At 42.1% G+C, this 16036-nt stretch overlaps 1 long non-coding RNA gene across 1 annotated transcript in view; it reads right to left on the reverse strand.

Moving 5' to 3' along the window:
- Positions 1 to 12090: 12090 nt before the first annotated feature.
- Positions 12091 to 16036, reverse strand: part of LOC129619478 (uncharacterized) — a 30110-nt gene continuing 26164 nt past the window's right edge. Inside the window, exon 3 of the long non-coding RNA XR_008697893.1 lies at positions 12091 to 12213. This is a non-coding gene — a long non-coding RNA (uncharacterized LOC129619478). The remainder of the gene's footprint in view (positions 12214 to 16036) is intronic.

Below are 16036 nucleotides of genomic sequence, written 5' to 3' on the forward strand. Positions count from 1 at the left end.
TCAAACCCAGGTCTCCCGCATTGCAGGCGGATTCTTTACCTGCTGAGCCACCAGGGAAGCCCTTAAGAAAATAATACCGCCCCAATAGACCCAAGTCTGCGGTCAGTGCCTGTGCAAAGCTCTTCCTCGAGTCCATCTTCCCAAGTGTGGAGAGGCTGCCAGCGTGCTCCATCAAGTTCTAAAGTGGGCTATGTGTAGGGGGTGGAGATAAAGTTTGGGTATCCACACACTCACAGCATTAGCCTGTAGGTGACAATAAAACAAAGCCAAACCCTCAGAGATTCCCCAAGCAGTTAGATTTCAGCTCTTTCTTTTTAAGGGATCTAATCACAAAACTAGATTCAAATAATAATTCTGTTCTCAATATTAATTATTATATATAATTTAAGAGCAATGGACAAAGGCAGAAACCATAATAGAAGCATTTAGGCTAAAAAAGATCTTCACGACCCAGATAATCACGATGGTGTGATCACTGACCTAGAGCCAGACATCCTGGAATGTGAAGTCAAGTGGGCCTTAGAAAGCATCACTACGAACAAAGCCAGTGGAGGTGATGGAATTCCAGTGGAGCTATTTCAAATCCTGAAAGATGATGCTGTGAAAGTGCTGCACTCAATATGCCAGCAAATTTGGAAAACTCAGCAGTGGCCACAGGACTGGAAAAGGTCAGTTTTCATTCCAATACCAAAAAAAGGCAATGCCAAAGAATGCTCAAACTACCACACAATTGCACTCATCTTACACGCTAGTAAAGTAATGCTCAAAATTTTCCAAACCAGGCTTCAGCAATATGCGAACCGTGAACTTCCAGATGTTCAAGCTGGTTTTAGAAAAGGCAGAGGAACCAGAGATCAAATTGCCAATATCCGCTGGATCATGGAAAAAGCAAGCGAGTTCCAGAAAAACATCTATTTCTGCTTTCTTGACTACGCCAAAACGCTTGACTGTGTGGATCACAATAAACTGTGGAAAATTCTGAAAGAGATGGGAATACCAGACCAACTGACCTGCCTCTTGAGAAACCTATATGCAGGTCAGGAAGCAACAGTTAGAACTGGACATGGAACAACAGACTGGTTCCAAATAGGAAAAGGAGTACGTCAAGACTGTGTATTGTCACCCTGCTTATTTAACTTCTATGTAGAGTACCTCATGAGAAACACTGGACTGGAAGAAGCACAAGCTGGAATCAAGATTTCCAGGAGAAATATCAATAACCTCAGATATTCAGATGACACCACCCTTATGGCAGAAAGTGAAGAGGAACTCAAAAGCCTCTTGATGAAAGTGAAAGTGGAGAGTGAAAAAGTTGGCTTAAAGCTCAACATTCAGAAAACGAAGATCATGGCATCTGGTCCCATCACTTCATGGGAAATAGATGGGGAAACAGTGGAAACAGTGTCAGACTTTATTTTTTTGGGCTCCAAGATCACTGCAGATGGTGACTGCAGCCATGAAATTAAAAGACACTTACTCCTTGGAAGGAAAGTTATGACCAACCTAGATAGCATATTCAAAAGCAGAGACATTACTTTGCCAACAAAGGTTCGTCTAGTCAAGGCTATGGTTTTTCCTGTGGTCATGTATGAATGTGATAGTTGGACTGTGAAGAAGGCTGAGCGCCGAAGAATTGATGCTTTTGAACTGTGGTGTTGGAGAAGACTCTTGAGAGTTCCTTGGACTGCAAGGAGATCCAACCAGTCCATTCTGAAGGAGATCAGCCCTGGGATTTCTTTGAAAGGAATGATGCTAAAGCTGAAACTCCAGTACTTTGGCCACCTCATGCGAAGAGTTGACTCACTGGAAAAGACTCTGATGCTGGGAGGGATTGGGGGCAGGAGGAGAAGGGGATGACAGAGGATGAGATGGTGGATGGCATCATTGACTCGATGGACGTGAGTCTGGGTGAACTCCGGGAGTTGGCAATGGACAGGGAGGCCTGGCATGCTGCGATTCATGGGGTCGCAAAGAGTCGGACACGACTGAGTGACTGAACTGAACTGAACTGAATGGGTTGAAATGTGTCTGCCTAAAAGTTACACTGAAGTCCTAACCCCTGGTACCTTGAATGTGACTTTACTTGAGAACTGGGTCTTTGCAGATGTCATCAAGTTAAGATGAGGTTGTAGGGCAGGCTGTAATTCAATATGACTGTTGTCCTTTTAAGGTAAGAAGACACAGAGAGACAGAGACATAAACCAGGAAGATCATGTAACAGTGGAGCTAGAAATTGGAGTGACACAGATAGAAGCTAAGGGACTCAAGGACTGCTGGCAAATATCAGAAGCTAGAAGAGGCAAGGAAGGATTATCCTCTACAGGTTTCGGAGAGAGCATGGCCCTGCCAGCACTTTGATTTCAGACTTCCAGCTTAAGAGCAAGTTCAGTTCAGTTCAGTTGCTCAGTTGTGTCTGACTCTTTGCGACCCCATGAATCGCAGCACACCAGGACTCCCTGTCCATCACCAACTCCCAGAGTTCATTCAAACTCACGTCCATCGAGTCAGTGATGCCATCCAGCCATCTCATCCTCTGTCGTCCCCTCTCCTCCTGCCCCCAATCCCGCGCAGCATCAGAGTCTTTTCCAATGAGTCAACTCCTCACATGAGGTGGCCAAAGTACTGGAGTTTCAGCCTCAGCATCAGTCCTTCCAAAGAACACCCAGGGCTGATCTCCTTTAGGATGGACTTTAGAGTCCAAGGGACTCTCAAGAGTCTTCTCCAACACCACAGTTCAAAAGCATCAATTCTTCCGCACTCAGCTTTCTTCGCAGTCCAACTCTCACATCCATACATGACAACTGGAAAAACCATAGCCTTGACTAGACAAACCTTTGTTGGCAAAGTAATGTCTCTGCTTTTGAATATGCTATCTAGGTTGGTCATAACTTTCCTTCCAAGGAGTAAGTGTCTTTTAATTTCATGGCTGCAGTCACCATCTGCAGTGATCTTGGAGCCCAAAAAAATAAAGTCTGACACTGTTTCCACTGTTTCCCCATCTATTTCCCATGAAGTGATGGGACCAGATGCCATGATCTTCGTTTTCTGAATGTTGAGCTTTAAGCCAACTTTTTCACTCTCCACTTTCACTTTCATCAAGAGGCTTTTGAGTTCCTCTTCACTTTCTGCCATAAGGGTGGTGTCATCTGAATATCTGAGGTTATTGATATTTCTCCTGGCAATCTTGATTCCAGCTTGTGCTTCTTCCAGTCCAGTGTTTCTCATGAGGTACTCTACATAGAAGTTAAATAAGCAGGGTGACAATACACAGTCTTGACGTACTCCTTTTCCTATTTGGAACCAGTCTGTTGTTCCATGTCCAGTTCTAACTGTTGCTTCCTGACCTGCATATAGGTTTCTCAAGAGGCAGGTCAGGTGGCCTGATATTCCCATCTCTTTCAGAATTTTCCACAGTTTATTGTGATCCACACAGTCAAATGCTTTAGCATAGTCAAGAAAGCAGAAATAGATGTTTTTCTGGAACTCGCTTGCTTTTTCCATGATCCAGTGGATGTTGGCAATTTGATCTCTGGTTCCTCTGCCTTTTCTAAAACCAGCTTGAACATCAGGAAGCTCACGGTTCACATATTGCTGAAGCCTGGCTTGGAAAATTTTGAGCATTATTTTACTAGCGTGTGAGATGAGTGCAACTGTGCGGTAGTTTGAGCATTCTTTGGCATTGCCTTTCTTTGGGATTGGAATGAAGACTGACCTTTTCCAGTTCTGTGGCCACTGCTGAGTTTTCCAAATTTGCTGGCATATTGAGTGCAGCACTTTCACAGCATCATCTTTCAGGATTTGAAATAGCTCCACTGGAATTCCATCACCTCCACTAGCTTTGTTCATAGTGATGCTTTCTAAGGCCCACTTGACTTCACATTCCAGGATGTCTGGCTCTAGATGAGTGATCATACCATCATGATTATCTTGGTCAACACCAAAATCAGATTGATTATATTCTTTGTAGCCAAAGATGGAGAAGCTCTATACAGTCAGCAAAAAACAAGACCGGGAGCTGACTGTGGCTCAGATCATGAGCTCCTTATTGCCAAATTCAGACTGAAATTGAAGAAAGTAGGGAAAACCACTAGACCATTCAGGCATGACCTAAATCAAATCCCTTATGATTATACAGTGGAAGTGAGAAATAGATTTAAGGGCCTAGATCTGATAGAGTGCCTGATGAACTATGGACTGAGGTTTGTGACATTGTACAGGAGACAGGGATCAAGATCATCCCCATGGAAAAGAAATGCAAAAAAGCAAAATGGCTGTCTGGGGAGGCCTTACAAATAGCTGTGAAAAGAAGAGAAGTGAAAAGCAAAGGAGAAAAGAAAAGACATAAGCATCTGAATGCAGAATTCCAAAGAATAGCAAGAAGAGATAAGAAAGCCTTCCTCAGTGATCAGTACAAAGAAATAGAGGAAAACAACAGAATGGAGAAGATTAGAGATCTCTTCAAGAAAATTAGAGATACCAAGGGAATATTTCATGCCAAGATGGGCACAATAAAGGACAGAAATGGGATGGACCTAACAGAAGCAGAAGATATTAAGAAGAGGTGGCAAGAATACACAGAAGAACTGTACAAAAAAGAACTTCATGACCAAGATAATCACGATGGTATTAAGAGCAAAGTAAGGCAATAAATTTCTATTTTAAGCCACTCAGCAGTTGTGGTTTAGTCATTAAGTCATATCTGACTTTCTGCAACCCTATGGACTGTAGCCTGCCAGGCTCCTCTGTCCATGGGATTTCCCAGGCAGGAATGCTGGAGTGGGTTGCCATTTCTTTCTTCAGGGGATCTTCCCGACCCAGGAACTGAACCCAGTCTCCTGCATTACAGGCAGATTCTTTACCCACTGAGCTAGTACTTCATACTTTTGTTTCAGCAGCCCTAGTAAACTAACAGAAGAATCTTTCGTGGGTCATCATTTCACCTAATAGGAAATGGCCAGCCAGTGAAATGAAAAGATTTGCCAGAGGTCCCACAGCACAAGCAAGACTAGAAGAACCCAGAGTTTCTGACTCTTTTTCTAGTCTTGCATGAACTTCCTGCCTCCAATTCAAGCATAAGAATTCATTCATTCACTCACTTCACAAATATTTATTAAGCACCTACTAAGTGACAGCCATTAATATAGACAAGGACATACACTGGTCCAGAAAAAGTTTTTTTTTTCCCCCATGCCGTGTTTAGAAGCCCTGGGGAAAATAGATGATGATTAATACGGATAATAATCATAATAAAAAAACAATTACAAGAAAATGTAGCAAATATATATAAAAATTCAGTATTCTGGTAAGGGAAACAAAAAATGAAAGAATGAAAACAAAAAATTAACAATAATAAGATCAAGGTTTGATCCCTGGGTTAGGAAGATTCCCCTGGAGAAGGAGATGGCAATCACTCTCACACTTTGTGTGGGTAATAAATGGCAGACTAAGGTTCTAAGTTGAAGGAGATCAAAACAGTCAATCCTAAAGGAAATCAGTCCTGAATATTCATTGCAAGGACTGATGCTGAAGCTGAAACTTCAATATTTTGGCCACCTGATGCGAAGAACTGACTCATTGGAAAAGACCCTGATGCTGGGAAAGATTGAAGGCAGGAGGAGAAGGGGATGACAGAAGATAAGATGGTTGGATGGCATCACTGACTATATGAACATGAGTTTGGGCAAGCTCCAGGAGTTGGTGAAGGACAGGGAAGCCTGACGTGCTGCAGTCCATGGGGTCAAAAATAGTGGGACATGACTGAGTGACTGAACTGAACTGAACTGAAGGTTCTAAGTTAAATCTTTCTCATTCTAAAGGTTTTGTTGTTTTTTCCTTTTGTTATTAGCTACATCTTTTAATTGAGAAACTATTACATGCATCTGGTTAAAAAATGGTGGGGACTTCCCTGGTGGGCCAGTGGTAAAAAGACTCTGTGCTTCCACTGCAGGGGGCACAGATTTAATCCCTGGTCAGGGAACAAAGATTCCCCCCCCCCATGCCACATGGCATGGACAAAAAAAATTTTAATAAAAAACAAATCATGAACCATAAATGGGAGGTTTGTGTGTTTTTGTGTGTGTGTGCACGCACACTCAGTCATATTCAACTCTTTGAGACCACATGGACTGTAGCCGGCCACGCTGCTCTGTCCATGGAATTTCCCTAGCAAGAATATTGGAGCGTGTCACCATTTCCTACTCCAGGGGATTTTCCTGACCTAGGGATTGAACTTGTGTCTCCTACATTGGCAGGTGGATTCTTTACCACTGTGCCACCTGGGAAGTCCATAAATGGGAGGTAATCATGCTTTTCTACTCCAAGATTCTGTTCCCTAGGCATCACGCCAAAAAGAACCACTATTCCTAGTTTTTTATATATTCTTCGGGAAAGTCTATGAAAGTCTCTCTTCCTCACTCTTTACTTTTAACACAAAGGGGAGCACACAGTGCTCTGCACCTTGTAAAGCAATTTTTCTTAACCATTGCATTATGCTGCTTACTGCCAAGCATTAGGATCTTCTGAGAGCATGTAAATGATGAAATTCACCAAAAAAAAAAAGGAAATCCTCAAATGCAGTCATGGAAAGGCACCCTACAAGCACACCTGTGGATAGCTAACATTTTGGAGGGGTTTACGGATGACTGTCAGACTTTATTTTTTTGGGCTCCAAAATCACTGCAGATGGTGACTGCAGCCATGAAATTAAAAGACGCTTACTCCTTGGAAGGAAAGTTATGACCAACTGCCGGGGTCCAGCCCCGGCTGATCCAGGGTATTCGAAGGAGAGACGGCGTAGGCGAGGGTCAGGAAACAACTGCTTAATTAAACGTTAATTAAGGATATAAAGAGTAATAGAATAAGGATAGCTCAGTAGGAAAATTCAGTGGAGAAAAGAGGCTGAGTAGCTTGGTTTACGCGGGAGACCAATAAAACTTCAAGACAAGAAGTTTGCACCACTTACGTAGGCCGCAGGCGTCCTTCCGTTCTCCCGAAGGAGAGGAGACACTGAGGCCTCCCCGGTCGGATCTTAGAAGCCCAGGCATAATTAGCAAGCATGGCGGGTTCCGCGCTCCAGATGGAGACTCAGCCAGAATTTGGGAGAGAGAGTGACATGGGGAGACCAAGTTTCAGTGAACAAGGCCCGCACTTTATTCTCCAAAGTAGTTTTTATACCTTAAGTTATGCATAGAGGATAATGGGGGAAGGGGTGGAGTCATGCAAGGACAGCAGTTCCTGGTTCTAATCTAAGCCAGGCTTTCAAACTTATCATATGCAAAAGTTCAGGTGATTGACATCATCTTCTGGCCCGGAGGCCTGTTAACATTTTAAGAAACTTATTTTTCTCTAAAGGTAATTATTCCAAAGTCAGGCACCAGCCTCCAAAAAAGCATTGGACAAAGCTGCATTTTACATTTCTATACACCCATTATATCAATCAATACACTGCCAAGGACACAGTAGGTAAGGAGTATGGAGACTTAGCAGCAAACATTGGCCCAACAAGTGAAAAACCCTTCACCAATACAATTTCTAATCAATCTTTTAACTACTCAAAGGAATCTGTGTTTAGGCAGTTTAGAACATCTCCTGCCTCTCACAGTTGGGAGGCTCTGAACAATCACATGTGGCCGGAAAAACCTATTTAGGCAGGCTAGAGGATTTCCAAAGGAGTTTGTAGGTTAAACACTGTCACACCCAGAAATTATTAATTGGAGCTGTAAGCTAACTCTTTTTTCAGAGAGAGGTAGTGGGGGACAGCCCCCCGTAAAGTCAGAGGTGTAGGTGAAAGCACAAAGCAGAAAGTAGGCAGACTCTGGTTTGGGGGGTAGATGCTCGAGAATTTCCAGGGGGACTCCTGAGGCTCGATCCCGCCTTTGCGTATGCCGAGCCTCCTTCCTCATGACCTTTGTCATGGGCGGAGTTCCTCACACTGGTTCCCAGCAGTGATAGAATTCCAGTTGAGCTATTCCAGATCCTGAAAGATGATGCTGTGGAAAGTGCTGCACTCAATATGCAATATGCACTCAATATGCAATATGCCGGCTCCCGGCAACCAACCTAGATAGCATATTCAAAAGCAAAGACATTACTTTGCCAACAAAGGTCCATCTAGTCAAGGCCATGGTTTTTCCTGTGGTCATGTATGGATGTGAGAGTTGGACTGTGAAGAAAGCTGAGTGTGGAAGAATTGATGCTTTTGAACTGTGGTGTTGGAGAAGACTCTTGAGAGTCCCTTGGACTGCAAGGAGATCCAACCAGTCCATTCTGAAGGAGATCAGCCCTAGGATTTCTTTGGAAGGAATGATGCTAAAGCTGAAACTACAGTACTTTGGCCACCTCATGCGAAGAGTTGACTCATTGGAAAAGACTCTGATGCTGGGAGGGATTGGGGGCAAGAGGAGAAGAGGACAACAGAGGATGAGATGGCTGGATGGCATCACTGACTTGATGGATGTGAGTCTGAGTGAACTCTGGGAGTTGGTGATGGACAGGGAGGCCTGGCGTGCTGCGATTCATGGGGTCGCAAACAGTTGGACATGACTGAGCGACTGAACTGAACTGAACTGTACCTATTAGAAATAGCCTCTTAGGTTCTTCTAAGCCTTATCATGGTGGTTGAGTGTAGCTGTTATCAAAGTGTGGTTTGGAGACTATCATGGTCCCAAGACCCTCCTGGTGTTTCATGAAGTCAAATCATTTTCATAATAAAACAAAATTATTTGGGCTTTTTGCAGTGGAATTTTCCAGAGGCTACATGATGTGTGATATTGCAACACACTGAAGCAGAAGCAGATATGAGAATTCAGCTGTCTTTTTAATTTATTTATTTTTAATTGAAGGATAATTGCTTTACAGTATCAACTGCCTTCTATTAAAGCAGATAGTGAAGTCATTTGCCAGAGTGTAAAACAATGCTGTTCTCACAAATTCTTTTGGTCTGGTATATTTTTTTATTAAAAAATAATGTTGCTTCAGTTAACATTATCATCGCTACTTTAAATGAATTATAAATAAATATATCACAATTTTCTCAGTTTTAATTTCCATTATGGGTAAACATTGGTGATCTTCCTGACTTCCCTGGTGGTCTAGTGGCTAAAATTCCTTGCTCCCAATGCAGGGAGCCTGGATTCAATCCCTGGTTGGGAAAATAGATTCCACATGCCACAACAAAGATTGAAGATTCTGTGTGCTGCCACTAAGACCTAGCATAGCCAAATAAATAAATTAAAATATTAATAAACTTATTTTTTAATTGGTAGTTACATCCCATTAAAAAAAAACACATAAAAAGATCCCAAGACTAAAGAGTTTGAGAACCACTGATTTGGTCATTTAGAGATTTGCTAGTACCTTATAAGTAACATAAACCTCTCTCAACTTATAGAAAAATGATCTGAACATGAAATTCAGAAGGCAAGCTTAAAAAGCAAGAGAAAAGTCCATAAGAGCAACTATTCCCCAGCTGTGAAGAGTGGGCTGAGAATATTTTGCCATCTAAAATCAACAGATTTTTAAAAATCTCATTTAAAAATTAAATGAACTTTTTTTCTTATTTTAGAATTAGAAAAGCGTAGGATTAGCAGGGCAGCAGTTCAATATTTAATAAGCTATGGTGGAATGTTTTATACATGGAAGAAGGCTTCCTAAGATGACTCATAGATGCAACAGGCCAGATGTCAGCACAGTTGAGGGTTTTTATGGTTCCTTCAAATTCAGAAGGATAAACAGAATGTGATAACATGATTCAAATGAAAACTGTAGGAAACAACCTCCAAAAATAGGGTAGTCTTTTTTTCATGGTTTCAAAATTGCAGTTAATAATCCTTGCTGAGATGAAAAAGTGGACCCGCCTCCAAGGGCCCAGTCTCCCTTTGTGACGGTTCTTCACCGACTGCACAGAGATGAAAATGAACTGAGGCCAGGGCAACAAGAGGGTAGGGGGAAGACAGGAATTTCCTTCTCAGGTCTCCACCTTCCCTTTTCTTTCCCTGCGCCTCACAGCATCTCCTCTAAGCCTCCCACTTCATGAGCCAGGGTTCTGGCTCAACCACCAGCTAGTTACAGGATGGCTGCTCTCTGAGTCCAAATGAATTGTTTAAAAATAGGTATAATTGAAATTTCTTAAGAGAGTAGACTTTATTTTCTTGAGCTCCAAAATCACTGCAGACAGTGATTGCAGCCATGAAATTAAAGACACTTGGCTCTTTGGAAGAAAAGCTATGCCAAGCCTTCAGTTCAGTTCAGTCACTCAGTCATGATCGACTCTTTGCGACCCCATGGACTGCAGCACACTAGGCTTTCCTGTCCATCACCAACTCCCAGAGCTTGCTCATACAGAAGCAGAGACATCGCTTTGCTGACAAAGGTACATCTCATCAAAGCTATGGTTTTTCCAGGAGTCATATGTGAGAGTTGGACCATAGAGAAGGCTGAGCGTCAAAGAACTGATGCTTTCAAACTGTGGTGCTGGTGAAGACTATTGAGAGTCCATTGGACAGCAAAGAGATCAAACCAGTCAATCCTAAAGGAAATCAATCCTGAATGTTCATTGGAAGGACTGATGCTGAAGCTGAAGCTCCAATACTTTGGCCACATCTTTGGTGAAGAGCTGATTCATTGGAAAAGACCATGATGCTGGGAAAGACTGAGGGCAAGAGGAGAAGGGGGCAACAGAGGATGAGATGATTGGATGGCATCAGTGACTCAATGGACATGAGTATGACCAAACCCTGGGTGATAGTGGACAGGGAAGCCTGACCTGCTGCAGTCCACGGGGTCTACTAAACAACAAAAACCAAGACAGTAGAACTTAAATGTTCTCACTGAGGAAAAAGAAAGATAAATATGTAAAGTGATAAACCTGTTAACTAACCAAATGGGGGAATTCTTTCACAATATTATGTTGCTGTTTAATTACTAAGTAGTGTCTGACTCTTTGCGACTCCATGGACCATAGCCCACCAGGTTTCTCTGTCCATGGGATTTCCCAGGCAAGAATACTGGAATGAGTTGACATTTCCTTCTCCAAGGGCTCTTTCCAACTCAGGGATTCACTCTGCATTTCCTGCACTGATAGGCAGAGTCTTTACCACTGAGCCACCTGGGAACCCCTCACAATATATAAAAGTATATCAAATTATTGAGATGTACGGTTTAAATATCTTACAATTTTATATGTCTGTTATACCTCAATGAAGTTTACATTTTTAAAATTATTTTTAAATGGGAACAACAGTTATGCTTATCTGAAAACACTGGTTTTATAGTTTCAGACCCAACTGGCATATTATTACTGGGTTAGCCCAAAAAGGTTGTTTGGGTTTTTCCATAATATTCTAGGGGGAAATGGACAAACTTTTTGGCCAATCTGCTGTCATTAACCTCCTTAAATTCAGTCCATGTAGAATATTCTCACTAGGCATGCAACATGGGGGTGTCAGAGACACTGTGTGAGTCCTAATGGGAGATGGGTGAGAAGTCTGTGGCTTCAGATCGGGGTGGGGGATGGTGTTGAACAGAGGGTGAATAAGGTGCTTGTGAGGATTCTGGGGATTCAAGGATTCTGGGGAGCCAGGCTTCAGTCTCAATGGGCCCTCTTATTCCTATATGACTGTCCTTGAACTTCAGCTTCCTTCCCTATTATATCAGGTTGTTACTTTCTTACTCACCCTTTTATGATGGATTATTATCTTCTGGCTCACCCACCGTAGAATCCACAGGCCTCGTGCTCACCCCTTGGTTTCGGGGTCAGGAGGCGTGGTGTAAGGGCCCCCTAGTAACGGGTAGTGCAGCAGGATGGAGGAGGCTGGGGAGGGTCTGAGTGTGCAGGCAGGACGTTGGCTGGGGGAGACAGAAGGGATGCTGTAGAAGGCAAGGGGTCCCAAGTACTCCGTGAGTAAATGCTGTTGGAGTTGGTGCTGATGATGACAAAAAGGAATGCCAGGTTTTACAGAGAACATTCTGGGCTGATTACAAATACACCAAAGAAGCAATTAAAAACCTCTGCTTTTTATTTAATAAAAAAATTATTATTTTAGTAATTTATGTAAGATGCTAACCATCGCTGCTTGCTTACCATGTGTCTCTGCGGTGATTTTATTTCTTGCTGGGCATATGCGAGCGCACCTGTGTTGTTTTCTTTGACAATAGAGCTCAGCTGCATCTGGGTGTTCACAGGTCACCATGCGGTGTGCTCATCGGTTCCCGGTCCTGAGCAAGACAATGAAGGCCATAAAACACCAAATGAGCCTGCCGGGTGGTCACAGAGGCAGCCGTGTGTGTGTGTGTGTGTGTGTGTGTGTGTGTGTCCCTTCTTCTCTGTGTCTTCCATCTCTCCCTTTTATTGACCTGCTTTAGTTTGAAGAAGAGAAAAGGCTGGCAAGTCCTGAAGACTTGCCCACAATAACTGTGTCTCGGGTAGTGATTTAAGAGTTCTTTTAATGGTAGCAGCAAACTAAAACATTCAGACAAAAGGTCCTTGTGTGATTTTTCAGCTATAAAAGAATTTGGAAAGACTGTCCTGATTTTATATTCCTTATTTGTTTTGCAATTTTTCATGCTATTGAAATAAATGACTAATTGGCACAAAATAAATTTTATTTCTTTTAGGAGGTATATACTTACAATGACCTTACTATTTTTTGTAAATCATCTTCCAGGAAGAAAAAAAAAAACAGTGATGAGAAACATTCTCCCCCTAATAATTTATTAAACATGTTAAAAGCCAAGGAGAAATGCAAAAATAAATAAAATTCTAGCCCTGATTTCAGAAGTATTACAACATAGTACCAGGGTCAAACACCCGCAGATACTGTAATTGTGATATAAGGAGACACTGTGGCCTTTTCCCATTTAGCAATGCACTAGGAAACTGCAGAACAAAAAGCTTATGTTTTCACTAAAGTTTTAGGTTAAAAAAAAAGAAGAGGAGGGCAAACAATGCTTAATTACAATATGTGATCAAAATCTGCTGAACAGATTTAGCAATAATCATGATAATTTTTTAAGCACTAAATCCTATATTAAGAAGCTCATCAGTGAAATGAGAGGGTTTTGTTTTGTTTTGTAGTTTGTGTCTATTTGTCAATTTGTTTTTAGTTTTTAAATACTAAATTCCTTCCCCAGCCACACATTCCTTGATCCCATTATCAAGTACGGTGGACTCACTTTACTAACTATAGCATTTAGATCACAGCAAAGATTGCAAGAGACACAGGTTTGATCCCTGGGTCTGGAATGTCCCCTGGAGTAGGAAATGGCAACCTGCTCCAGTATTCTTGCCTAGAGAAGCCCATGGACCGAGGAGCCTGGTGGGCTACAGTCCACGTGGTCACAAAGAGCCAGACACACCTGAGACACACACAAGCAAAGCAGAAGCTGAGATTTTTGTGATCAAGTCAGGTACAAACCTTGAACATAATGTGAGAGTTTATAGGAAAGCAAACCTGAGACTCAGAATGCTTACAGGGGCCAGAGAGATTCAGGCACTTTGGCAAGAAGTGATCATGAGCAGAGCTAGGCCTGTACAACCTGTATCCTGGTAGCAGTGAGGATAGGGGTTTGGGAAACTGAGAAATGACTAACTATACCAAACATCTTTAATAAAAGTTTCTCCAATTTTTTCCCATTGCAACTATTCAGGTCTGCACCTCCTGGGATCATACAAGGACCCCAGAGACCAGCATTCATAGCTCTAGAGTATGAAGCCAGAAGAGGCTCTGAACATGTGACTGGAGAACCAAAAAGGGGGAAAACTATTAGGATCTATTTTGTTATAGAGTAAATTGGATTTATTTAAAATCTTAGAAAAGAAGGAGAGAAAGAAAGCTCCTAGCTACAGTATACGACAAGAAATGGTCCCTTGAAAGTGACTCAGTTGTGTCCAACTCTTTGTGACCACATGGACTATACAGTCCCTGGAATTCTCCAGGCCAGAATACTGGAGTGGGTAGCCTTTCCCTTCTCCAGGGGATCTTCCCAACCAAGGGATCGAACCCAGGTCTCCTGCACTGCAAGTGGATTCTTTACCTGCATTGCAAGTGAGCCACAAGGGAAGCCCAAGAATACTGGAATGGGTAACCTATCCTTTCTCCAGGGGATCTTCCCAACCCAGGAACTGAACTGAGGTCTCCTGCATTGCAGGTGGATTCTTTACCAACTGAGCTATCAGGGAAGCCCCTATACTCATTACTATTAATTTAACATGTATAAGATGCCACCAAAAACATTTTAATTTAGTGTATTCTTTTCTTTAATTAAATGTAAAAATAGGCACAAGGGACTGTACAGCCTAAGTGAATTTTCATCACACAAAGGTTGTTACCAATCAGATCTTTGTCTGCTCTGTAAAGAATTAGTTTTGCTTTATACAGAGAAGCCACGCTGAGCCTCTGCTATAGAGATGGCTAACACTGGCATTCCAGTATTAACCGAACAGTGGTGAAAATGCCTCCACTATTTAAACACAAAGCAGATTGTTGATACTTGGCACCTTTACCAAGTATTAGGACTAAAAAAAAGAGACTCACATCCCATATATACATATAATATTTTTTAGGTATGATAGTGACAACCATAAACCATTAGGTAGACATTGTATGCTTGTAGTAATGTTCTTAACAATACCGACTTTTACTTTAGCCATTTCCAACAATGCACTCTTGAAAAACTATGTTGGTTAAAAACCCAGCCATGATTCTTTTACAAAAAGTTCCTAATGTCGGTCTGCTACGAATAAGATTGTGCCACCTCGCAGCTGCCACTCTCTTCTCCCCAGGATTCTCCTCTCTTTTAGGGATGTTATCGAGACGTCTCCTGGTATTTAAACAGCCAGATTGAGAGCACCCAAACTAGCAGACCTGGCAATGATTCCATTTGCCTCCATGTTTTGGAAGCATCTGTAGAGCATCATAATCTTCTGAGAAACTTTGCAAAATGTCCCAGCTATAGCTCTCCAACTACAGGGAATCTGTTTAAAAATCTGCATATATTTATTTACTTGGCTGTGCCAGGTCTTGGTTGTGGCACACAGGATCTTCGATCTTCATCACAGCACGTGGAATCTCCTTTGTTTCGGCTGGCAGGATCTAGTTCCCTGACCAGGGATCAAACCTGGGCCTCCTGCATTAGGAATGTGGAGTCTTAGCCACTGGACCACCCGGGAAATCCCCAATTATAAGTGATCTTACAACAGCTGCAGAAGTTTTTGGGTGCTTTTGTGCTGATTAATGTTCCAAGTTTGATTGTTATTAGCTAGAGTTGGTAAATCTGAGGAAAGAATTGATTGGCTTATGGCCCAGTCTCCGATCTCTATTTTGTTATCCCATAAGGTATTACATTTCTGAAATGTGAATTCTTTCATATCTTCTGGAACTCTGGAATAAGGGGAACTTTAGATCAAGAAAGGCACAACCTGCTACTATGATCACAACTAACAGAACTAAAAGGATCTACAAGTGAGCCCAGAGTCAAAGCTCCTGCCCAAGCTACCATCAGGGGCAGGAGAAAACACTCCCACTGAACACACTTTAAAGAAGAGGAAACAAAGCTCTATTTTGGAATTTATGCTGCGCTCAGTGTACTGATTTACATGGTTTTTTGTTTTTTTGTTTTTTGGTTTTTTTTGGCCTTACTGTGAGGCTTGTGGGATTTTAATTCACTGACCAGGGACTGAACCTCAGCCCTCGGCAGTCAAAGTACTGAGTCCTAACCACTGGACCACCAGGGAATTCCCTTCATTGTATTTGAATGAAGCAAATAGGCCAGGCATAAAATTAAATTTTCTCATGATGGCCAAATTGTGTCCACTTGAAATACATAGGAATTAATGTCTCCATATACAATATTTTGGAGAAATAAATTCAATTCAAAACGACTCTCCTTAATGCCAAAGACTGGGAACAAAGTTAAGCTAAACTAAAGAGTTTGGCTAAGGCTGTGCATTCACTTTACATATTCTCCTTAGGCCTAGGTCTCTTTCTTGGTTTTTAGGGATCTCTTTTCAGCTAGTGTGACACTTCCTCATGATCGTGAA

Source organism: Bubalus kerabau, chromosome 9 (genome assembly GCF_029407905.1).
Source record: "Bubalus kerabau isolate K-KA32 ecotype Philippines breed swamp buffalo chromosome 9, PCC_UOA_SB_1v2, whole genome shotgun sequence".
Taxonomy (NCBI): domain Eukaryota; kingdom Metazoa; phylum Chordata; class Mammalia; order Artiodactyla; family Bovidae; genus Bubalus; species Bubalus kerabau.